Genomic DNA, 24,848 nt, shown 5'->3' with positions numbered 1-24,848 from the left:
CATCCCTCTCAGCTGCCTTACCTTTGTCCAATGTTACTGACTGAAGTATGTATCAATGAAGTGTGTGGATTCAGAAAAAAAAAAAAATGGTAGTTGGATTCTCTTGCCCTGGGAAGGTTATATAGAGTGAAGAGTAAAGTAAACTCAGTACAGAGTCTTAGAGAATATCAATAAAGGGAATATACAATATGAACCTAGAACATCTTGTCATTAAGAGAATGCTGCTGCTGCTGCTGCTACTGCTGCGTCACTTCACTCGTGTCCGACTCCGTGCGACCCCATAAATGGCAGCCCACCAGGCTCTCCTGTCCCTGGGAATCTCCAGGCAAGAACACTGGAGTGGGTTGTCATTTCCTTCTCCAATACATGAAAGTGAAAAGTCAAAGTGAAGTTGCCCATTCATGTCCGACTCTTCGTGACGCCATGGACTGCAGCCTACCAGGCTCCTCCATCCATAGGATTTTCCAGGCAAGAGAATGCTAGGGCCCTATCAAACTATGAGGCATTTTGAGCAGCTGTAAAGATAAAATTGCAGTGGACTGAAATAAACCAAATATGTTTAAATCCTTGAATTCATCATAGTTCAAAAAAATCTATCAGTCCCCTTTGGGTGATGCTAGGGAACCAGTTCATTATTTTGAAAAATGGTAAACAAGAGAAGTCATCATTTAAACTGTCTTTCAAATTAGAACTGTATCTCATGGTTGCCAGGCAAGTAGTTGATGAAAGAAAGTTTCTGTTTAGGGAGGTATTCAAGCTAATATGTGTCCAGGGTGAAGTAATGTTACAAGTTAGGACATCATCATTTTATAACCATGAATGAGATAAACAGATCAAGACAGTAGTTATTAATGGTTGCTAATTTGTATAACAGAAAGACTAAAACCAAGGCCCAGAATTAGCCACAAGAGGAAACAAAATGTGGAAGTTGAGTCTTGAATATTGGAAAAGATTAAAAAATGTAAATATGCAACCTACAGAATTTCAAGGTGATTAGCCTTCATATGACTGCAGCCCTAATCTGACCTCAATTTCCTGAGCCAGAACTACCCAGCTAAGTGGTTCTGAAATTCCTAACCCACAGAAATGACAAAAGATAAAGGTTTTTCTTGAAACCACTAAACTTGGGGGTATGTTGTTACATGGCACTTAGAGAAGTAATATAAAATGCCATATGTTAAAATCAATTGTATTTCTAAATATAGCAACACACAATTGGAAAATAAAATTTAAAATCATTTACAATAGCATTAAAAATATAAGATACTTAGGAATACTGAAAACTATAAAACAGTGTAGACAGAAAATTAAAGAAGACCTAAATAAATGAAAAGATACTCATCATGCATTGAAGGACTCACTATTGATGTCAATCCTCTGTGAATTGATCTATAAATTCAAAGCAATCTCATTCAAAATCCCAGTGGAGTTTCTTAAAAGAAATTGACAAGGTGAAATTAAATTTGTAGGAAAGTGAAAAGGGTCTAGGAGAGTCAAAATAATTTACGAAAACAAGAACAATTTGGAGGATTAGCACTACCTGACTTCAACACTTATCATAAAACTACAGTAACACAGTGTGGTAAAGTAAGACAGATTAATAGATCAGTCTGGTTCCAAATAGGAAAAGGAGTACGTCAAGGCTGTATATTGTCACCCTGCTTATTTAACTTATATGCAGAGTACATCATGAGAAATGCTGGGCTGGAAGAAGCACAAGCTGGAATCAAGATTGCCAGGAGAAATATCAATAACCTCAGATATGCAGATGACACCACCCTTATGGCAGAAAGTGAAGAGGAACTAAAAAGTCTCTTGATGAAAGTGAAAGAGGAGAGTGAAAAAGTTGCCTTAAACCTCAACATTCAGAAAACGAAGATCACGGCATCTGGTCCCATCACTTCATGGGAAATAGATGGGGAAACAGTGGAAACAGTATCAGACTTTATTTTGGGGGGGCTCCAAAATCACTGCAGATGGTGACTGCAGCCATGAAATTAAAAGACGCTTACTCCTTGGAAGAAAAGTTATGACCAACCTAGATAGCATATTGAAAAGCAGAGACCTTAATTTGCCAACAAAGGTCCGTTTAGTCAAAGCTATGGTTTTTCCTGTGGTTATGTATGGATGTGAGAGTTGGACTGTGAAGAAGGCTGAGCGCCAAATAATTGATGCTTTTGAACTGTGGTGTTGGAGAAGACTCCCTTGAACTGCAAGGAGATCCAACCAGTCTATTCTAAAGGAGATCAGCCCTGGGTGTTCTTTAGAAGGAATGATGCTAAAGCTGAAACTCCAGTACTTTGGCCACCTCATGCGAAGAGCTGACTCATTGGAAAAAGACTCTGATGCTGGTAGGGATTGGGGGCAGAAGGAAAAGGGACCAACAGAGGATGAGATGGCTGGATGGCATCACCGACTCAATGGATGTGAGTTTGAGTGAACTCCGGGAGATCGTGATGGACAGGGAGGCCTGGCGTGCTGCAATTCATGGGGTGGCAAAGAGTCAGACATGACTGAGCGACTGAACTCAACTGAACTGAAAGTATGATATAACCATACCTAGGCATGGAATACAGAATTAAATGTATAGATAATTTGTGTTATATTCATATAGTTACATAATAGAGCATTAAAAATGAACAAGAGCTACATTTAAAACATGGCTGAATTTCAAAAACATAATGTTAAGTGAAACAGGAGCTTTCAGATTGCTATCATAATATTGTTTAAATGTTAAAAACACATAAAATGTAATGTATTATTTTATACAGAAATAATTATGAAAAATACAAAATTATGGGACGTGAGGAAGGAGTAGAACTGAGAAGGGGTACAAGGAGGAGTTAATGCTTATCAGATATGCTTTATTCAAAGATAAGAAAGAACTGAAATACATGTCAAAGCAATTACATTAATACATTACATTAAGTATTATTAATTATTAATACATTAATATGAGGGTTATGTTACTGTCTTCAGTGTCTTTGAAATATTTCATTTTTAAAAATTACATATGAAGAATTTTAGGCAAATCTCTAAATTGAACTTAACATTGAACAGCATGCAGTTGTGTTTAAAATAGTTGCTCAAGGCAGTAGTAAAGAAGCCGAGGGACCCACTGTCATTGTCTGTGGCCTTTTCCACTAGAGGCCTTGTATCTGCTCATTCTGAAGAGTTTGATGCAGACGAGGACATTTCCTATTTCTAAGCAAGTGCATGTAGGTGAGAAGAGAGCAGGAGATAGGAGTCTGTATCTTTTACTGAAATGCTTATCTGGAGTTCCAGATGCATAAAGCCTAGCGTGGCTTCGCCTTCCACCCTCTTTTCTGTTTACTGCCAGCCTGAGTGCCTCTGTAAAGTACTATGTGAGCTAATTTAATAGGACCTGATGTGATGCTCCTGCCTCTCTATTTTCCCATCTTCACCTATGCCTGGTAAGGATGAAGTATCTTTATAAAATAACATCAAAAAGTTTAGTATAACAGAGACTTCCCTGGCGGTCCACTAGTTAAGAATCCTCCTTGCAGTGCAGGGGACCTGGGTTCTATCCCTGGTTGGGGAACTAGATCCCACATGATGAGGAGCAACTAAACCCAGTGAGCCACAACTACTGAACCTGTACGCCTCATCGAAAGATCTCTCGTGATGCGATAAAAACCTGACACAGCTAAATACAAATATACACATCTATTTAAAAGGAGACTTCCCTGGTGGCTGAGATGGTTAGGAATCTGCCTGCAATGCAGGAGACCTGGGTTCAATCCCTGGGTTGGGAAGATCCCCTGGAGAAGGGAATGGATACCCACTCCAGTATTCTAGCCTAGAGAGTTTCATGGGCAGAGGAGCCTGGTGGGCTAAATAGTCCATGAGGCAGCAAAAAGTCAGACACAACTGAGTTACTAACACACATACATACACACATATTTTAAAAAATAAGTTTAATAAAATAAGAGAATACAATATTAGGAGAGCCTGGTGGCTCAGAGGTTAAAGCATCTGCCTGCAATGCGGGAGACGTGGGTTCAACTCCTGGGTTGGGAAGATCCCCTGGAGAAGGAAATTGCAACCCACTCCAGTATTCTTGCCTGGAGAACCCCATGGACGGAGGAGCCTGGTGGGCTACAGTCCTCGGGGTCACAAAGAGTCAGACATAACTGAGCGACTTCACGTTCACTTTCACAACAGCTTTAAGATGACTAAGTTCTAGGATCTAATGTACAGCATGGTGACTAGTTCATAGTTCATTTTACACATGCTCGTGATTTTCTTAGAGGGTAGATCTTAAGTATTCTCACCACACCGAAGGGGGAAAAACAGTTACTATAACTATGTGAACGGATAGAGATGTATATTAACTTCATTGCAAGAATCATTTCATAGTATACCTGTATGTGTGTGTGCTAAGTTGCTTCAGTCATGTCCAACTATGACTGAAGTAGCCCACCAGACTCCTCTGTCCATGGGATTCTCCAAGCAAGAATATTGGAGAGGGTTGCCATGCCCTCCTCCAGGGAATCTTTCTGACCTGGAATTAAACCTGGGTCTCCTGCATTGCAGGCAGATTTTTTACCATCTCAGCCACCAGGGAATGTAACTCTATAAAGGAAAACTATGTATTTATTTGTATATTGGGCTTCCCAGGTGGCCCTACTGGTAAAGAATCCACCTGCTAATGCAAGAGACAAAAGAGATACTGGTTCAATTCCTGGGTAGGGAAGATTCCCTGGGAAAGAAATGGCACCCCACTCCAGTATTCCTGCCTGGAGAATCCCATGAACAGATGAGTCTGGCAGGCTATGATTCAGGGGGTCCCAAAGAGTTGAACATGACTGAGCATCTGAGCACAAACATTTATATATTCCTTTTTTTTCTTTTTTAATATATCATCCAGCCTGTCTCAGGTAATCACTGTCTACCCTGTAGTCCAATGACACTTGCTGTTCTCATTGTGGTTACTTGTGAACATGGCTATGCAAACTGCTATCTAGCTATCCAAACTCATAGTCATCTCTTAGCAGTAATAACCTTAAAACTACCATTTTATTTTTTGAACCAACTATATCTCAATTTACTTTCAATTTTTGGGCTTCCTTGCTGGCTCAGAAGGTAAAGAGTTTGCCTGCAGTGCAGGAGACCTGGGTTTGATTCCTGGGTCGAGAAGATCCCCTGAAGAAGGAAATGGCAACCCACTCCAGTATTCTTGCCTGGAAAATCCCATGGACAGAGGATTCCGGCAGGCTACAGTCCATGAGTTCGCAAAGAGTCGGACATGACTGAACAACTTCACTTTATACTTCAATTAAAAAAATAATTTAAAAAACTGTAGAAGCATAAATTGTATTATCAGTTGTAGTTAGTTTGAAGGAACTTGTCTTCTAGTACAATGGAAGGAGATAATAAAGGGTTTTGATTCCTTTAATTGGTGGTGAGCTGGTAGATATTTAACAACCAGCTCTCCAGAAGGAAAAAGTATAATGTTTGCCAATTTCTATGGTACAGATAATTCCATGATGACCTATTTCAAGCTACCAAAGTAAGACCATATCATGAACAAAGTGATATGTTCAGTTGAAAAGTGTGCAGTAACACAATTGTGTAGTATTTTCACAACACAGATGCAATAGATAAAAATACAAATAAGCTCAAGAACAGAGACAGCATTAACTTTTAGTTGAAAGAATTAAAGTGGTGAGTTTTGAAATTTATTACTTTTGTTTTTAAAATAATCTATTTACAACTTTTTTGTTCAGTATTGATAAATTGTGTCCAACTCTTTGTGACCCCATCGACTGCAGCATGCCAGGTGGCTTCCCTTTCACTGTTTCCCGGAGTTTGCTCAAACTCAAGTTCATTGAGTTGGTGATGCCATCCAACCATCTCATCCTCTACTGGCCCTTGTCCTCCTGCCCTCAATCTTTCTCAGCATCAGGGTCTTTGCCATTGAGTCAGTTTGTCACATCAGGTAGCCAAAGTACTGGAGCTTCAGCATCAGTCCTTCAAATGAATATTTATGGTTGATTTCCTTTAGGATTGATTTGTTTTATCTCCTTGTTGTCCAAGGGACTCTCAAGAGTCTTCAGCACAATTCGAAAGCATCAATTCTTTGGCACTCAGTCTTCTTTATGGTCCAACTCTCACATCCATACATGACTACTGGAAAAACATAGCTTTGACTAAACAGACCTTTGGAGGCCAAGTGATGTCTCTGCTTTTTAATATGCTGTTTAGGTTTGTCATAGCTTTTCTTCCAAGGAGTAAGTATATTTAATTTCATGGCAGGAAGTCACCTTCCATAGTGATTTTGGAGCCAGAGAAAATAAAATCTGTAATTGCTTCTACTTTTTCCCCTTCTATTTGCCATGAAGTGATGGGACCTGATGCCCTAATCTTAGTTTTTTGAATGTTGAGTTTTAAGCCAGCTTTTTCACTTTTCTCTTTGACCCTCATCAAGAGGCTCTTCAGTTCCTTTCACTTTCTGCCATGAGAGTGCTATTGTCTGCATATCTGAGGTTGTTGATATTTCTCCCAGCAATCTTGATTCCAGGTTGTGATTCATCCAGCCTGGCATTTTGCATGATGTTCTCTGCATAAAGTTAAATAAACATGGTGATAATATACTTGACAGACTCCATATATAATCTAATTTTAAATAATCCCTTTAACAACCAGCTTGCAAAATTTCTGAAAATCTCACAATTGGCTCTTGTATAGGGCTTCCCAGGTGGCTCAGTGGTAGAAAATCTGCCTGCCAAGGCAAGGGATGCAGGTTCAATGCCTGGGTCAGGAAGATTCCCTGGAGTGGGAAATGGCAACCCATTGTAGTTTTCTTGCCTGGAAAACTCTATGGATAGAGGAACCTGGTAGGCTACAGTCCATAGGGTTGCAAAGAGTTGGCCATGACTGAGTGACTGAGCACACGCACACAAATCATTATAAGCCAGTTCCAGCAAACCACTGCTCTCACATATACAGCTCCCAGTGGCTGTATCTGTATAAAGTCATGGTCACTCCTGGCCACAGGTGATGCGAGTAATGCAGGATTTAGGAGTGAATTAAGACCAAGGATCATTTTCTTTGTGTGACTGAGCTATAATTAACACTTGAATATTTGAACTAATCATCACAATGTGGACTGAGTAGCAGGTAAGATTGATCTTCTAGTAAGGAAGAAATGCAAAGGGGAAGCAGAAAAGGAAAATATCCATCGTGGTTGTCTTACAGCATTCTAGTTTTCAGCTGCAATTCTTTCTGACACTTGGCTGCATTTTATCCTTGCATTTGGACAGATAATCTTACCTTTGGGAAATTAATTAAACGAGGAAGCCATTATATTTAGATGGCTCTAACACCATAGGGGCTGATGTAAGCAAACCAAATCCTAAACCTGTAAATGTCTCAAGGTTATGAAATCAAACCACTAAGTGCAACCCATCACAAATAACCATCTAGGCCTTAAGCTATAGCCAGTCAAATATTTTCCTTTCTTTGCTTCTGTGCTTTCTTATATAAAGTCTTTCCCCTGACTCTTTTCAGTCAAGTGCTCCTAACTACTTGCAGTTTGAATCTGTTTTTTTGCTCAAATCAACAGGATTTTTAATTTGCCTCAGTTTATCTTTTTACATTGGTGACAATGCAAAAGAGTACAGCCATTGGAAGGCAGTTGGGCTATTTCCTACAAAATTAAACATACTCTTACTATAGGGTCCAGCAATCATCCTTCTTGGGTTTTACCCAAAGGAGTTGACAGTTTATGCCCAAGGAAAAACCTGCACATGGATGTTTATAGTAACTTTATTCATAATTGCCAACATGTGAAAGCAAACAAGATATTCCTCAGTAAGTAAATGGATGAACAAACTATGGTACTCCAGACAATGGATATTATTAATCAGCACTGTAAAAAGATGAGCTATTAAGCATGAAAAGATACAGCAGAATCTTAAATGCGTGTTAGTAAGTGAAAGAAGCTAATCTGAAAAGACTACCTACTGTATGGAAAAGAAAACTATGGAGACAGTAAGATCATAAAAAGATCAGTGGCTATCTGGGGTTGAAGGCAGGGAAAGGATGAATAGGTGGATCAGAGAGGATTTTTAGGGCAGTGAAATTACTCTGTCTGAAACTATAACGATGGATACATGTCTTTATATATTTGTCCAAACCCAAAGTATGTACAACACTGAAGATGTGCTTAAGATAAACTTTGGACTTTGAGTGATTATGATGCTTCAGTATAGATTTATCAATTATAACAATTACCACTCTGGTGGGGAATGTTAATAATGGGAAGCGCTATGCATGTGTGTGGGCAGGGGTTAAACAGAAATCTCTGTACCTCCCTCTCAATTTTGCTATGCACCTCAGTCAGTCAGTCAGTTCAGTTGCTCAGTCATGTCCAGCTCTTTGCGACCCCATGAATCGCAGCACACCAGGCCTCCCTGTCCATCGCCAACTCCCAGAGTTCACTCAGACTCACATCCATCGAGTCCGTGATGCCATCCAGCCATCTCATCCTCTGTCATCCCCTTCTCCTCCTGCCCCCAATCCCTCCCAGCATCAGAGTCTTTTCCAATGAGTCAACTCTTTGCATGAGGTGGCCAAAGTACTGGAGTTTCAGCTTTAGCATCATTCCCTCCAAAGAAATCCCAGGGCTGATCTCCTTCAGAATGGACTGGTTGGATCTCCTTGCAGTCCTTAAAACTACTCTAAAAAATAGTAATGTCATCTTAGGGACTTCCCTGGTGGCCCAGCAGCTAAGACTCCATGCTGCCAAAGCAGGGGGCCCAGGTTTGATCCCTGGTTAGGGAAATGGATCCCACATGCTGCAACTAAGACCCAGTACAGCCAAATAAATATTTAAAAAATAATAATAATAAAGTCTTAAGATAACTGGGACAGTTTTTAGTTGGGTAAGTTTGGACTTAAATTGTGCCAGCCTTTCTGAAACACCTTTCAGGTCAAATTTCCGGGAACATCTTAGAAATTCCGTAGACGAACTAGAACAGACCTACTGTTCTAGTTGTAGTAACTGCAGTCCTACTGTTCTAGTTGTAGTGACTGCACTACAGTCTAGTAGTGACTGCAGTCACTACATTCGTAAATGTCTGACTAGGGTGTCAACACAAGCTGTGCTCCTGTACATCATTGCTTCCATCCAAACTGACTCATTTGACTGGAACAACCAGTTTGCATGCCAGTGCAAGCAGAGAAAGGGGAGATAAAAAGGAATAGAATGAAAGGCATTTAAAAGGTAAGTAGTTACATTTATGCTTAAGTTAATGCATTTGTTTTTCAAGGGCTACCATCTTTTGGAGAAAAAAGAACAAGACAGAAAACAAATCCTGGAATATGTACAGGATTTCTGCAAGAAATCTATTCTGTCTTCCTATCTCCATTTTAAGCCTTAGTTTTCTCCAAAACTTAAGTAGCCGAACCTACTTCTTCCCCTTCTTGCCCCTTTGGGTTTCTCCCAAAAGTATTTGTTGTACATCTGTTACACAGCAAGTACTGCCCAAGACATTGGTTTTTGTCCCAAAATACAGTCTGAACTTGACCCTCTTGATCTAGAGTTCTCAAAGTATACTGAGCATAGGATTCATAAGGAAAATTTATTGAAAATGTAGATTCCTGGCCTTGAACCCAGAAATCAGATTCAGGGGATTGTTATAAACCTGGGAACTTGAAATTTTAACAGGCATCTTGAGTGACTGATAGGAATAACATGATTGGGTCATTTTAAATATGATAACTCTATCAACTTCTCTATGCATCTAGTAATTTGGGTTTCGATAGGCCTGAGTCTACAAATTTTTCTCTCTTTAAAAACTCTGGAATCAGGCTCTCTGTGATAATCCAGACTCTGCCACTTGGCTATTGATTAAATTAACCCCTTTCTGTTCTGTGTCCTAATGTTGAGGTTATGTGGGAATCAGAATACAGTATCTGCCTCAAAGACTTGCAGATTTAGCAAGTAAAGCCTTTGTGGCCTTACAGAAGTAAGCACTTAAAAAAATGGAAGTCCTTATTGTTGTTCTTGTCGTTACTGATAGTAGTAATGACAGTTACTGGGACAGTTTTTAGTTGGGTAAGTTTGGACTTAAATTGTGCCAGCCTTTCTGAAAGGCTATTTTTTAGAGGGAAGAAGGGTAGGGCATACTTCCCTGTTGGCTTAGACGGGAGAGAATCTGCCTGAAATGTGCGAGAACCAGGTTTGATTCCTGGGTTGGGAATATCCCTGGAGAAGGGACTGGCAACCCACTCCTGAATTCTTGCCTGGAGAATCCTATGGACAGAGGAACTTGGTGGGCTACAGTCCATGGGGTCACAATGAGTTATAGACACAACTGAGTGACTTACACACTAACACATGTAACCGTCACCTTATTTAATTAAACACAAGAGAACAAGCAGATAAAACACCGATAAATTGTTCAGAAAAAAAATTAAACCTACCCTCCACATTCCTTCTCTCTCCCAAGAATTAGATGAGCAAAAACAACATGGAGGAGAGCAGGATTTCTACCATTTATGTGGATTTTAACCAAATTTGTTTGAATGATACAGGACAGACAGATACCTAAAAACAAATGCTTTTGTTGGAAAGTGAGTGGTACAGCAACAGAATCGTGGCTTAGCTGAAAAGCAGAAGGGAATTCTTTTAAAGTGCTTTGTTAAAAAAATCATTTTTAATTTTCCTACAACCACGTTCAATTGTTAGCTCTTAAAAGTTATTATAGAGGGAAAATCCCAGGGATGGCGGAGCATGGTGGGCTGCCGTCTACGGGGTCGCACAGAGTCGGACACGACTGAAGCGACTTAGCAGCAGCAGCAGCAGCAGCAGCAGCAGAGGGCCTTTAACTAAACAGTTTTTGAGGCAAATGATTAAGCTATAAAAAATGAACGATTGAGCCGTAAAAATAAAATTACAGAATTTACTCCTATGTGATCAAATGTTGACCATGTAATTTTTAAACTGATGTGTGTCGTATTCCATCGTATGAATGGGCTATTGGCTATGGTTGCATACCATTCTATCTGGCCCAAGTAGGAGAAATTTATTACCCGATATTAGGTGGCTTAAACTCTGGCATCCGGGAAGGACTTCCACTCACCAGAACCACACCGCCAACCCTTACTCCCAAGTAGCACTGCCATTAGGCAACCACCAAAGCGCGAGGTTGAATGGGGTACAGAACAATACAGGCTCCGCCAGGATTCGCAGCATCAAAACCAGCTTTGATGGTTGCGCTCCGGCTGCGCTCCGGCGTTCACGGATCTCCGGTCTTTGAGTGGCAGGTCCAAAACCCATCCCAACCCCAACAGCTAGGGTATCTGGGAAATGTAGTTTTTACTTTCCAACTTGGAAGGCACAGAAAGAATACTAGAAGCAAACAGGAATGCAAGTAGAACTTTGTTATGATTTACTTAAATTCCTTAAATTTTAGACTTTTAGGTTGTTACATATTTTTCTCTTTGATAAATAAATAAATTCCTCTAAGTGGAATCTCAGTCAAATGGTATACTTTTCAAGTTTTTATAATTATTGCAAAATTCCCCTCTTGAAAATTTATACCAGTTTATTTTCTTTCCAACCATCCTGTTCCATATTGTCAATTGCAATTAATGTAATTTAATTTCCTTTAAAAAGGAAAATGACACATCATTTTAAAATTTCTAATTTTTTGCTAGTAAGTTTCAACATTTCAGTTCTTACTGTAGGTGAAGCACAGTGAACTCCTTAGACTACCCATTACCCCAGTATTTCTCAGTGGGATAGGCTACCCATTCCAGTATTCTTGGGCTTCTCTGGTGGTTCATCTGGTAAAGAATCCGCTTACAATGCAGGAAACCTGGGTTCTATCCCTGTGTTTGGAAGATCCCCTGGAGAAGGGAGAGGCTACTCACTCCAGTATTCTGGCCTGGACAATTCCATGGACTCTATAGTCCATGGGGTCGCAAAGAGTCGGACATGACTGAGCGACTTTCACACAAAGCCTGTAGATCATAACTTGATTATGATACAACCACTTTAGGTACAAATAATAGACTTGCATTGTAAGCATCTGAGTCTCTATGCTGAAGTTAAATGGTTTTATGAAGACCTACAAGACCTTTTAGAACTAACACCCCAAAAAGATGTTGTTTTCATTATAGGGGACTGGAATGCAAAAGTAGGAAGTCAAGAAACACCTGGAGTAACAGGCAAATTTGGCCTTGGAATACGGAATGAAGCAGGGCAAAGACTAATAGAGTTTTGCCAAGAAAATGCACTGGTCATAGTAAACACACTCTTCCAACAACACAAGAGAAGACTCTACACATGGACATCACCAGATGGTCAACACCGAAATCAGATTGACTATATTCTTTGCAGCCAAAGATGGAGAAGCTCTATACAGTCAGCAAAAACAAGACCAGGAGCTGACTGTGGCTCAGATCATGAACTCCTTATTACCAAATTCAGACTCAAATTGAAGAAAGTAGGGAAAACCGCTAGACCATTCAGGTATGACCTAAATCAAATCCCTTATGATTATACAGTGGAAGTGAGAAATAGATTTAAGAGCCTAGATCTGATGGATAGAGAGCCTGATGAACTATGGACTGAGGTTCATGACATTGTATAGGAGACAGGGATCAAGACCATTCCCATGGAAAAGAAATGCAAAAAAGCAAAATGGCTGTCTGGGGAGACATTACAAATAGCTGTGAAAAGAAGAGAGGCAAAAAGCAAAGGAGAAAACGAAAGATATAAGGATCTGAATGCAGAGTTCCAAAGAATAGCAAGAAGAGATAAGAAAGCCTTCTTCAGCAATCAATGCAAAGAAATAGAGGAAAAGAACAGAATGGGAAAGACTAGAGATCTCTTCAAGAAAATGAGAGATACCAAGGGAACATTTCATGCAAAGATGGGCTCCATAAAGGACAGAAATGGTCTGGACCTAACAGAAGCAGAAGATATTAAGAAGAGGTGGCAAAAATACACAGAAGAACTGTACAAAAAAGATCTTCACGACCTAGATAATCATGATGATGTGATCACTCATCTAGAGCCAGACATCTTGGAATGTGAAGTCAAGTGGGCCTTAGAAAGCATCACTACAAACAAAGCTAGTGGAGGTGATGGAATTCCAGTTGAGCTGTTTCAAATCTTGAAAGATGATGCTGTGAAAGTGCTGTACTCAATATGCCAGCAAATTTGGAAAACTCAGCAATGGCCACAGGACTGGAAAAGGTCAGTTTTCGTTCCAATTCCAAAGAAAGGCAATGCCAAAGAATGCTCAAACTACTGCACAATTGCACTCATCTCACATGCTAGTAAAGTAATGCTCAAAATTCTCCAAGCCAGGCTTCAGCAATACGTGAACCGTGAACTCCCTGATGTTCAAGCTGGTTTTAGAAAAGGCAGAGGAACCAGAGATCAAATTGCCAACATCTGCTGGATCATGGAAAAAGCAAGAGAGTTCCAGAAAAACATCTATTTCTGCTTTATTGACTATGCCAAAGCCTTTGACTGTGTGGATCACAAGAAACTGTGGAAAATTCTGAAAGAGATGGGAATACCAGACCACCTGACCTGCCTTGAGAAATCTGTATGCAGGTCAGGAAGCAACAGTTAGAACTGGACATGGAACAACAGACTGGTTCCAAATAGGAAAAGGAGTACGTCAGGCTGTATATTGTCACCCTGCTTCTTTAACTTCTATGCAGAGTACATCATGAGAAACGCTGGACTGGAAGAAACACAAGCTGGAATCAAGATTGCTGGGAGAAATATCAATAACCTCAGATATGCAGATGACACCACCCTTATGGCAGAAAGTGAAGAGGAGCTAAAAAGCCTCTTGATGAAAGTGAAAGAGGAGAGTGAAAAAGTTGCCTTAAACCTCAACATTCAGAAAACTAAGATCATGGCATCCGGTCCCATCACTTCATGGGAAATAGATGGGGAAACAGTGGAAACAGTGTCAGACTTTATTTTTTGTGGCTCCCAAATCACTGCAGATGGTGACTGCAGCCATGAAATTAAAAGACGCTTACTCCTTGGAAGAAAAGTTATGACCAACCTAGATAGCATATTCAAAAGCAGAGACATTACTTTGCCGACTAAGGTCAGTCTAGTCAAGGCTATGGTTTTTCCTGTGGTCATGTGTGGATGTGAGAGTTGGACTGTGAAGAAGGCTGAGTGCCAAAGAATTGATGCTTTTGAACTGTGGTGTTGGAGAAGACTCTTGAGAGTCCCTTGGACTGCAAGGAGATCCAACCAGTCCATTCTAAAGGAGATCAGTCCTGGGTGTTCATTGGAAGGAATGATGCTAAAGCTGAAGCTCCAGTACTTTGGCCACCTCCTGCGAAGAGTTGACTCATTGGAAAAGACTCTGATGCTGGGAGGGATTGGGGGCAGGAGGAGAAGGGGACGACTGAGGATGAGATGGCTGGATGGCATCACGGACTTGATGGACGTGAGTCTGAGTGAACTCCAGGAGATGGTGATGGACAGGGAGGCCTGGCGTGCTGTGATTCATGGGGTCGCAGAGAGTCAGACACGACTGAGCGACTGAACTGAACTGAACTGAGTATCTATCGATATAATTTTTTTGATTTAATATTTATTTATTTGGCTGTGTGGGGTCTTAGTTGTAGCATGTTGAATCTTTGATCTTTGTTGTAGCATGCAGTATCTTTTAGCTGCAATATCCAAACTCTTGGTTGCAGGTTGTGACCAGGGATTGAAGCTGGGCCCCCTGCATTGGAAGTGTGGGGTCTCAACCACTGGACTGCCAGAGAAGTCCTTATCAATATAAGTATATGATGAGTGTGTATATATATATATGAGTATAATTATGAATATATATATCTCAGAATTTTATGAAATCTGTGGGTTACATGTCCAGGCTCTGAAATTCTTGCCATTTACAGTAAGAACCGTGGAAGGAGGGAAGCTCTGTGAGGAAGCACTCTATAGCTCAGGGAGGTCTGAAAGGCAAGGTCATTCCATCAGCTAGAATCCACTGACAGAGTCACTACCCTTCTGTGATTTAATGTGGCTTGATGAATTCCCCAGGAACCCTTGGGCTGTCAGGACACTAGTTCCCACGTCATTTTCTTCCAGCAGGTAGCATATACAGCATGCACTCTGAAATGATAGTGAAAATTTTGGTGTCGTTTCTGGGGGCTCCAAAGAGCTCCTGGTACCAGAGTCCTTTATATCTCAGCACAGAAAATAATTCAGCAAGAGACAAAGCAATAGATAAGAAGTGATTTATCAGAAGAGGACGCTTATGAGGCTTTCAAGTGGGCAAGCGAGAGAGTGCCATACCTTGAGAATTTCCTGGGCTATAACTTTATATGAAAGGAAAAGCAGGGAAGAGAAGAAGAGCTTCTTTTTCTTGAGTAGTCATCATGCTTCCAGCATCAGCTCCTCCAGATTGGGCATGGGAATTTTCTTGTCCCTGTGTGGTCAAGCTAGGTCCACTGATTATTGTTTTTTATGTGTGCAGAGAGCATGTTCCAGGGATCATTAACCTACTGAGCTCACTGGACAGGCTGTGTGTCTCATGCCACCATTGTTTTATTGTTTGGGGGGCATGTCTCATGCTTCTGTTGTTTGGTTTTGTTGCTAAGCAAGGCTACTTGGTTTTGCAGTTAAGCACACCTGCTTTCTTGAGCAATCATTAACTTACAGAGTCTGCCATATTTTTTGTACTTACAATCCCCTAGTGTGATTAACTCTAATCACCCACTTTGTTCCTTTATTCTGTCCCTATTGGTAAGAAATTGAATGATTGATTGATTGATTTCTTACTATTCTTGAGGTTAAAGATCCTCTCTTTTCTTCCCAAAATAAACATAGGGATATTTAGTGAAGGCATTAAAGATACGGCTTGTTTTATTAATATTTAGTGAATTAGAAGGGGAAGAACTTGTTATAAATTCACCTTTGAAACTAGAATATTAACTTTTCACCAAATTAAGACGAGACTCTGTACAAAGGCATTAAAGAGCTATCATAAAAGCTGTTTGAGGGCTTCCCTGGTAGTTCAGCTGGTAAAGAATCTGCCTGCAATGTAATCGAGACCCTGGTTTCCTGGGTCAGGAAGATCCCCTAGAGAAGGGCATGGCAACCCACTCCAGTATTCTTGCCTGGAGAATCCTCATGGACAGAGGAGCCTGGTGGGCTACAGTCCATGGGGTTGCACAGAGTCAGATATGACTGAGCAACTTAACACAAAAGCTGTTTACCACACGTCCCTAAACGGTCATTACTCTCCACCTAGTGGCAAGATAGGTTAATTGAAAGCAAGAAATACTCTGACACTTGAATGCTAAAGTGAAATATTATTTAAAAAAGAGTCCAGGTTAGATGCATGATACAGGATGCTCCGGGCTGGTGCACAGGGATGACGCAGAGGTATGGTATGGGGAGGGAGGTGGGAAGGGGGTTCAGGATGGGGAACACATGTACACCCGTGGCAGATTCATGTCAATGTATGGCAAAACCAATACAATATTGTAAAGTAATTAGCCTCCAATTAAAATAAATAAATTTATATTTAAAAAAAGAGAACAGTTAGTATTTACAGCATCAAATAAACCTGACCACTGTTCTATTAAATTTTGGTACAAATTAAAATGCTATGTCAAATAATCCATGATTGTAATTTGATATTGTGTCAAGTCATCTAATTTGGAAATGAAAATTCTTTCGGGATGATAAACAGAATATTTTTAACTACAGGCCTTATCTTGAAAGCATTTCTTCTTAACATCTTAAATATTTTATGACCTTAAAAATCTTATTGTTCTTAAGAAAATGTCAAATTATATTTTAACTGTTGCATGGAGGTTTAGAAAATATGTTACCAAGCAATTTTAAAGAAAATCAAAATCAGCATTGGGACACTAGGCAGGATATTTTTAGTACAAGAGCATTGTAATCTGGGGCTATTAATCAGAATATAGTAGTATTTATAACTAGCAAAGGTAGCTGATAGTCTCAGATTAAGCTGACATTCAGTATTGAGCCCATATAGGGTCATTGCAGTGGGCATCCATCTGCTCCAATGAATTCAACATTCTATTAAGATTAGTCCATACAGTCTGCTTATTAAATCATTTGGGTATTACTCTGGATCCTAAGGGACATAAGAGAAAATAACAAAGTAGAAAGAATGCAAGTACTATGAAAAGAAAGTAAGCAAGCTGAGAAATCTTTAGTGGAAGTCAAATGAATGGACCAGACCAAACAAGAAATTAAAAAAAAAAAAAAACACTAAAGAACACTAGAAAGCTAATGGAAGAAATTGGAAGCATGAATCAGGAAAATCAGGTATGAAGGACCAACTGGGGAGACATTGAATATGGTAAATCTACCAGATGAAATTGTGTAGTAAGAACTGTATCAGAAACACCTTACTACTGTTTTGTGGATACTATTTATCTGAATAATTTACTAATTTGAAAAACAAATTAGTAAAATGAAAGATCAGGTCAATGAACATTTCTGAAGGAATTGGGTAAAGATGAAGTGGTACTAAACAACTGAAAGATAGACTTTCCTGGTGGTCCCATGGCTGAGACTCTCGCTCCCAATGCCAGGGGCCCAGGTTTGATCCCTGGTCAGGGAACTACAACCCACATGCCAAAACTGAGAGTTCCCATGCCACAAGTAAAGATCCTACATGTCACAACTAAGACCCAATAGCCAAAAAATAAATAAAATAAATACTTTTTTTAAAAATGAGAAAAAAGTTAAGACATACTGACAGATTTTTTCAAAAATTAAGAATATTACTATCTACATGGAAAGCACTCAGAGAAAGTGCTGAGATAGGAAAATATCAGTTAGCATTTTTTAATCTAATTAATTTTATTTAAGAATGAATCTGAAATACGTTATTGAAAGGTACACAAAACTTGAGAAGGCTGCCACAGAAAGATCCTGTTTGAAAGCATTGTGGGAGGAAGTGTTTGGGCAAGAGAAAGAATGACTCCAAGAGGTAATGTCGATGTGGAAAGTATGGGAGAAGCACTTACACTTGGATCAGAAGCCTCCAGAGGGTCCTTAAAACACCTTCAGGGATAGGCAAGATTGGACTGCTTCCTTTACCCCAAAGATTTTATAGAGTATACATACGTGTGACACATGTCATTTGTATATGTGTGCATTTGCTGGAGGAACAGAGGCCAAAAAAACCTCCATGAATTTATTTACAGGTTGTACATGTAAATATGTACAATTTCCCATAATCAGAAATTATATTTAAAATATATAGCATCCAGTACGGGAACTTTTCTGGTGGTCCAGTGGCTAAGACTTCACACTTCCAATGCAGGGGGCCCACGTTCCATCCCTCATCAGGGAACTAGATCCCACACACCGCAACCAAAGATCCTGAATGCCGCAACAAAGATCGAAGAAACTGTGAGCCTCAACTAAGACCTGGACCGGCCAAATAAATAAATAATATAAAAAGAAAACCAAGCATCTGGTACAGCATGAAGCACTGACCACTCAGAGCAGACATCAAAGGGCTGGAGCAGATTCCAGGAGGCTCCTACCTCGCTCTTCACCTGGGGATTAGGAGTACATGTGGGGCGGGCTGGGGCAGTGGGGAAGCATGGGAATGGGGCTCAGGGTAGCTTCTATTTACCAGCAGATACCACATAGTTCAAAATTTTAACAGTCAGTATGATCGTGTACCCTGGCAGATGTTCCTTCAAGTTTGATGATGCTATACAATTTTCTAAACCATGCTTAGCTTGTTTTTTAAAACAAACTTTGGGTAGATGTTGTTTTCCTGAGAAGTGGAAACTGTCTCTGTAGTAAAACAATTTAACATGTTGGAGAGCCTTATCTTCTGATATTGCAAGTCAGAAAAATTACATAGGGGACATTAAGTTGTAATAAAGGAGAGAGAATAATCAAAAAATCTTACTCAAGATATTTTCCTGACTAGTCATCTTACAAAGGTTTTTACTAAGTTTTGGGGTTTATGAATATCATGTATCATTTTGTTTCCTATGTTTTAAGGAAAGGTGGTTTAAAACATGAAACCTATTAAGCAAAGTTAAAACAACAACAACAAAACCTTTAAGGATAGTTTCTTCTTATTGCAGACTGCAGGCTGGTATCAGGCCCAGTAGATGTGAGCAGAGCCACAACTTCCTTCAGACCAGTCTGCATACCCATGAGTGAGAAATTAACTTTTATTCATTGAATTTTTCACTTGTTTGTTATGTAGCAAAAGACATTCCTTTGTCACTTATTAATATATCCATCATTCATATGATATATATTGCACATCTGTGTGCTAGGCATTACTGTAAAAATCCAAATTGCTGTTTTCTTTTTTTTCCTGTAAAAGGTTGATTAGACCAATTTCTGATAAAACTAATCAGGAGGAACTTCCCTGGTGGTTCAGTGGCTAAGATCCATGTTCCCAATGCAAGGGGCCCAGGTTCAGTCCCTGGTAAGGAAACTAGACCCCACATGCCAAAACTAAGAATTCACATGCCACAGTGAAAGAACCTGCATGCAGAAGCTAATACCTAGCAAAGCCAAATAAATAAATATTTTAAAAAACTAATCAGGGAAAAAGGAAAGGATGCAATAAATGATACCACCCATGAAGTTCTGCTATTGAAATAGAAAATAAACAGAGAAACAAACTTGGAAATCCAAATGGCTGATAAGCAAATGAAGAGTTATTTCACCTTGCAAGTAATAAGAGAGATGCAAATTGAAACATCAGTCAGAAACTTGATAAGATCAAGTGAAAGAGAGGATGTTGAGAAACAAGAATTATCCCATAAAGCCTGAAAGAAAGTAAGCTGGTGCAACCATTCCAGAGAGCAACCTGCAAGTCCTTGGTATGTCATATTGCTTATACTCTCTATGAAAGTGAAAGTGAAGTTGCTCAGTCGTGTTTGACTCTTTGCCACCCCATGGACTGTAGCCCACCAGGCTCCTCCATCCATGGAATTTTCTAAGCAAGAGTACTGGGGTGGGTTGCCATTTCCTTCTCCAGGGGATCTTCCCGACCCAGGGATCAAACCTGGGTCTCCTGCATTGCAGGGAGATGCATAGCAATTATATCTTAGATCTCTTGCACATGTCCCTAAGAATATTTTTTATAGCACTGGTGTAATAATCAGAAGAAGCCTAGATGCCTATGAAATGAGAAGTGAGAGATAGTTACATAATATATTTATTATGTATATGTATTATGTATATATAACAGTATCCAGAATTAATGTTCTAGATTAGTTTATAGCTCAGTGGATCTTAAAATATCATGGCAAGTAGAAAAAAAACAAACTATGAAATTTACAAAAGAATACCTTTCAAGAAGATTAAATGCACATACTCAGAAAGCAAAACTGTATTTCTTTTTAAGGATACATGTGTATCTAAATAAACATGGAAAAGCATATATTTTAATATTATATACAAGGGTGGAAGAGAGATGAGGACAGTGGATGAATGGAAAAATAGTGAAACAAAAGTAGGGAAAATAAGAGACACTTGCTGATAATGTAAAATGAAATAGGAGATGATTAATTCAATTTTGTGCACTTAATCATCAAAAAAGGGATAATAAATTGTAGAAGCTGGGGTATGGGGTATGGGGTAATTTGAGAGCATAAGAAAACCAGTGCTATCTGAGCATGAGCATGTGGAATTCTCAGGCTTCTGAAGACCCCTTCTCTTATAAAGTCTTCCTGGGATAAGTGGAAGATAATAAGTATCATAGTAGCTATATTTTAATTCTGTTTTAGTTTAGCAAATGATAACAAGATAAGCTATAAAGCTCTGACACATCTATATATATCAGTAAACAAATGTAAAAAAAATACTTTTAAAAAGAACATGATGTATTATGTTCATTGAAAACTTTACATTTCCATGTGACAAACATGATGATTTTCTCATAGTGGGAATTCTTTTGCAATTATCTTGTTAATTGGTATAATGTGGGGCTTAAATTGCATTCATGGATTTTAATATGTTATTATTAGAAATTACTTCAATTGAAGCTTTCATTTTATCTTTCTTTAACTATCATCTATGACCCTGAATGAGGATTATCTTTGGAAATCAATGCCTCTCAAAATTTTTTGTCTTGGATTTACCTTCTCCTCTACATTCTTTTGTCTTAGTTCCTTTGAAAAATCACAAGAGGAAAAAATTGCAATGGAGTCTATAGCACAGCCTATTAGAGAAAATAGATGAAATAATATTTTCTTAACTGTTGCATGTGAATATTAAGAGGATATTATGCTTCCCTGTAGAACATCTATTTATATTCAGTGTGTTTTAACATCACTGACTGCTTCTTAGTTGATGGTGTAATGAAAGTTTGTCATATGGAAAACTGCCAACTTTACATCTCAGGGAATCTGAAGAATGTCCTAGGCTGCTGATTAAAATGCTTCAAAAAATTTTAAAAGAGGAGTGTGTGGGGTTTTTGTGTGTGTGTGTGGTGAGGAATGATAGACATTACCATCTGAGGAAGGAAAAGCTATTGTATTACTCAGAGATGATGATTACAATTCAACTGTCATCTTTTTCTTTTCATCTTCTAACTAGTGAAGGGTAGGTTACTTATTTCTTTGACTAATTGAATTGAGAAGGAATAGGTTCAGAAAGATTACCTAGGAAAATGGATAATTATGGTAAACTGATTTATATTCACTCTATAAATGAATATGATGCTGCTTTCCTTTTTATTTTCATAATAATTATGCTTATATTTTCTGGTTATTTCAAGTGAATGTCTAGATACACTGTATTTCAAAATGATCCTACAGTTGCAAAAATGACTAAAGACAGATGAACAAGCTAATTCTTAGTGTCTGATCATGTTGGAACTATAAGGTCTTGCTTATTTTTCTCAGCATTTGCCTTCCAGTTGCTGATTATCATTCCTCATGATTTGTTCCCCCCAAAAGCAAGATTTGTGAGACTTGGCTCCTCCACTCCTAATTTTGATCCCTCCCTATGAGACAGGTAAGTTACAAACTCTCTGGTTCATTACCACAATAAGCAGTGTAACTAAGAATGCCCCATAGAATTTGCTTTCAAAATGAAATGGACCAAGACTCTATAGTCCTCATCCCTCATGTCCTCTACCTGCCTTTTTTCTGTGGAAAAACTTTAGCCAAAGAATAAGTTTAATCAGAGAAGTGAGAACATGCAGAAACAAAGGCGAAAATACTCAAAGGAGACCAAATAATAATAGTTTAGTCATTAAGCATAGTCAAGGACCTCTAGTTCCTTCTCAGGGTCTATAGGTAATATTCTGAGCCATATCCTGTGAGCTGTCTTATGGAGACTGAAACCCCTACTGGGTGGAGAGGTTAACTCCATGATGTCCAGGCTGTAGCCATGTGATCGGTCACTACAATTCTAAGAACTGGCCTCAACAACTGGAAACAAACTGACCTTGGAACTGAAGATTAACTGAACTTAAACAATCAAGATGATGCTAGTCAGACCACCAAAGACCAATTTCAAGGTAACTGTCAGAGCTGACTGTGCTGTTTCTGCACATAAGCCCCTCCCTCAGCCTCTAGCTCACAATTGTCAGTGGAGGGAGTCAGTCTTTGAACAGGAATCTGCCCTCCCTTGAGATTGCTGGCATCCAAAGTAAAGCAAACCTTCCTTTCCACTAACCTGGCCTCTTTAATGGCTTTTGAGTGGTTAGCACTCAGACCCTACGTTCACTTACAATGTAACTTGTGAAATATGACACAAAACAGAGTCACTTATGTCAAGGGGTTTTAAAATGGAATTGGGAGGCCATAAAGGAGGTGGACTTTATACATGTCCCATTGGATGGAGCCATGGAATTCTGAACTGGGCCAATCCACAAATATTGCAAGGACTCTGCGAGAATGCCTACAACTTGTCACAATAATAAACTTTTCCGTCTTCCTAGTGGTAAAGAAACTGCCCGCCAAAGCAGGTTAGATAAAAGAGAGTTGGGTTCAATCTCTGGGTCAGGAAGATCCCCTGGAGGAGGGCACTACAACCTCCTCCAGTAATCTTGCATGGAGAATCCCATGGACAGAGGATCCTGGCAAGCTACAGTCCATAGGGTCGCACAGAGTCAGATGTGACTGAAGTGTTTTAGCATGCACATAAGGATAGCCTTAGCACTCAGTCATGACTAGCTGCTACCTCCAACTCCAATTAAAATTCTTTGTAATGCAAATCTCCCTTCTTTGCCTTTAAAACTCCTGATTTTTGCTCCCTAGTGGACACTCTTTGGATTGAGTCTGTGTATCTATATATCTGTGTGCCCAGAATTGCAATCCTTTGATCCCAGACAAACATTTTTTGCTTGATTATTGTTTCCTAGGTTTGTTTAGGTTTGCAGACTGGTAACTAGGATGTGCTGCGATTCACGGCGTCGCAAAGAGTCGGACACGACTGAGAGACTGAACTGAACTGAATTGAACTGAACTAGGATGTGGACTGAAGTCATTTTGCCACTTCCAGACCTAGCGCCTTAAATGTCTCTTCAAAAAATTTTATGCACTCTCTTCATTTCTCCAAGACTGTAAGCAAAGAATTCTGAGAGTGGAGCTTCCTTAAATCAACATTTGGAAGAGAACTGTGACACCAACTGTGACCTGTGGCTTCATCAAATCACTAAGATTTTGAGATGGCAAGGACAGTAATTGTCACATTCAAAGATACAATCCAGAAGAAATTACGTAAGCACAAGTCTGAATTTAATCTGTTGGAATGTTAGAAAAGAGAGGGTATTTTATTAAAGGGAATTATTGGATTCCTTGGAATATTGCACAGTATATTCCAAGCATAGATAGGACCATTACAAAGAATGTTGCCTGCCATTCAGGTAAACAAGGGATATCACCATCCATCAAGCCATCAGTCACTACAGTCGTGTCTGATGATGCACTCTGAGTGAAACTCAGGATGGAGAAAAACAGGATACTGGCCCTACATAGTTAAGAAGCATATCAAAGGAATACTTCAATAAGCCCAGACTCTTGTATTTTTCCATGATATGGAAAAGCACTAAAATCATTCACTTGAGGGTTTTTGTTGTTGTTGGGTGTTTTCTTTTTTGTGTGTGTGTGTGTGTGTGTTTTTTTTTTTTGTAATTAGCAGTGTCCTTTGATGTTAAACTACATATATATTTTTCCAACAAAAACTCCTGTATATCTTGGTTCCTTCCTTACCTCTTTGGAGCAGTTTCCTCAGAGTTATCTGAGAGGCTGCCTTCCCAGGGTATAGTCTTCAGTAATGTCCTCAAATAAAACATAACTCTCAACTTTAAGGCTGTACATTTGTTTTTTCAATTGACAGAAAGAATACAAAAAATGGAAATGGGTAATTACCTCTTCAAAACAGAATAAAAGCAGCAAGAAGCAAAGGAAAGATAAAAAGTGGTCTTAGACAATGATTCCCAGAACAGGGGTTGGGTAAGAGGAGGAGTTGGGGAGTCATGTAAATAACTTAAAAATTTTTGTGGAGGCTAAGGTATTTTTAGTGAGTCCTACAAGTGGGAATTGTGTGTTTGCCTTATCCAAGGAACAGTTTCTGAGTCCAGGAGGATAAAAGACTCAGAATTGCTCATCTGAGACATGAATGGTTAAGAACCCTGAAGGAAAAGTTTAAATGTACATAAGATAGTAGAAATATTGTTTTTAAGAAAAATGAGTTCTTGGAAAGTATTTTAAGGAGAAAGAAGCATCAAATTTTTGAAACAAAGTCAGATTTGCTAATTTTTTAATCTTTAACCGTTTCTGTCCTAAAATAAGGGCTTTCCTGGTAGCTCAGCTGGTAAAGAATCCACCTGCAATGCAGGAAA

General features: G+C 39.2%; 1 long non-coding RNA gene across 1 annotated transcript; it reads left to right on the top strand.

Moving 5' to 3' along the window:
• Positions 1-16,493: 16,493 nt before the first annotated feature.
• On the top strand, positions 16,494-24,072 carry LOC120862188. Its single transcript, XR_005720711.1, has 3 exons — positions 16,494-19,194; positions 21,901-22,012; positions 23,367-24,072. It is a non-coding gene; the product is annotated as an uncharacterized LOC120862188 (long non-coding RNA).
• The last annotated feature ends 776 nt before the right edge of the window (positions 24,073-24,848 follow it).

The sequence above is a fragment of the Oryx dammah genome, unplaced genomic scaffold (assembly GCF_014754425.2).
Source record: "Oryx dammah isolate SB20612 unplaced genomic scaffold, SCBI_Odam_1.1 HiC_scaffold_3, whole genome shotgun sequence".
Taxonomy (NCBI): domain Eukaryota; kingdom Metazoa; phylum Chordata; class Mammalia; order Artiodactyla; family Bovidae; genus Oryx; species Oryx dammah.
This window is presented reverse-complemented; position numbering and strand designations above follow the sequence as displayed.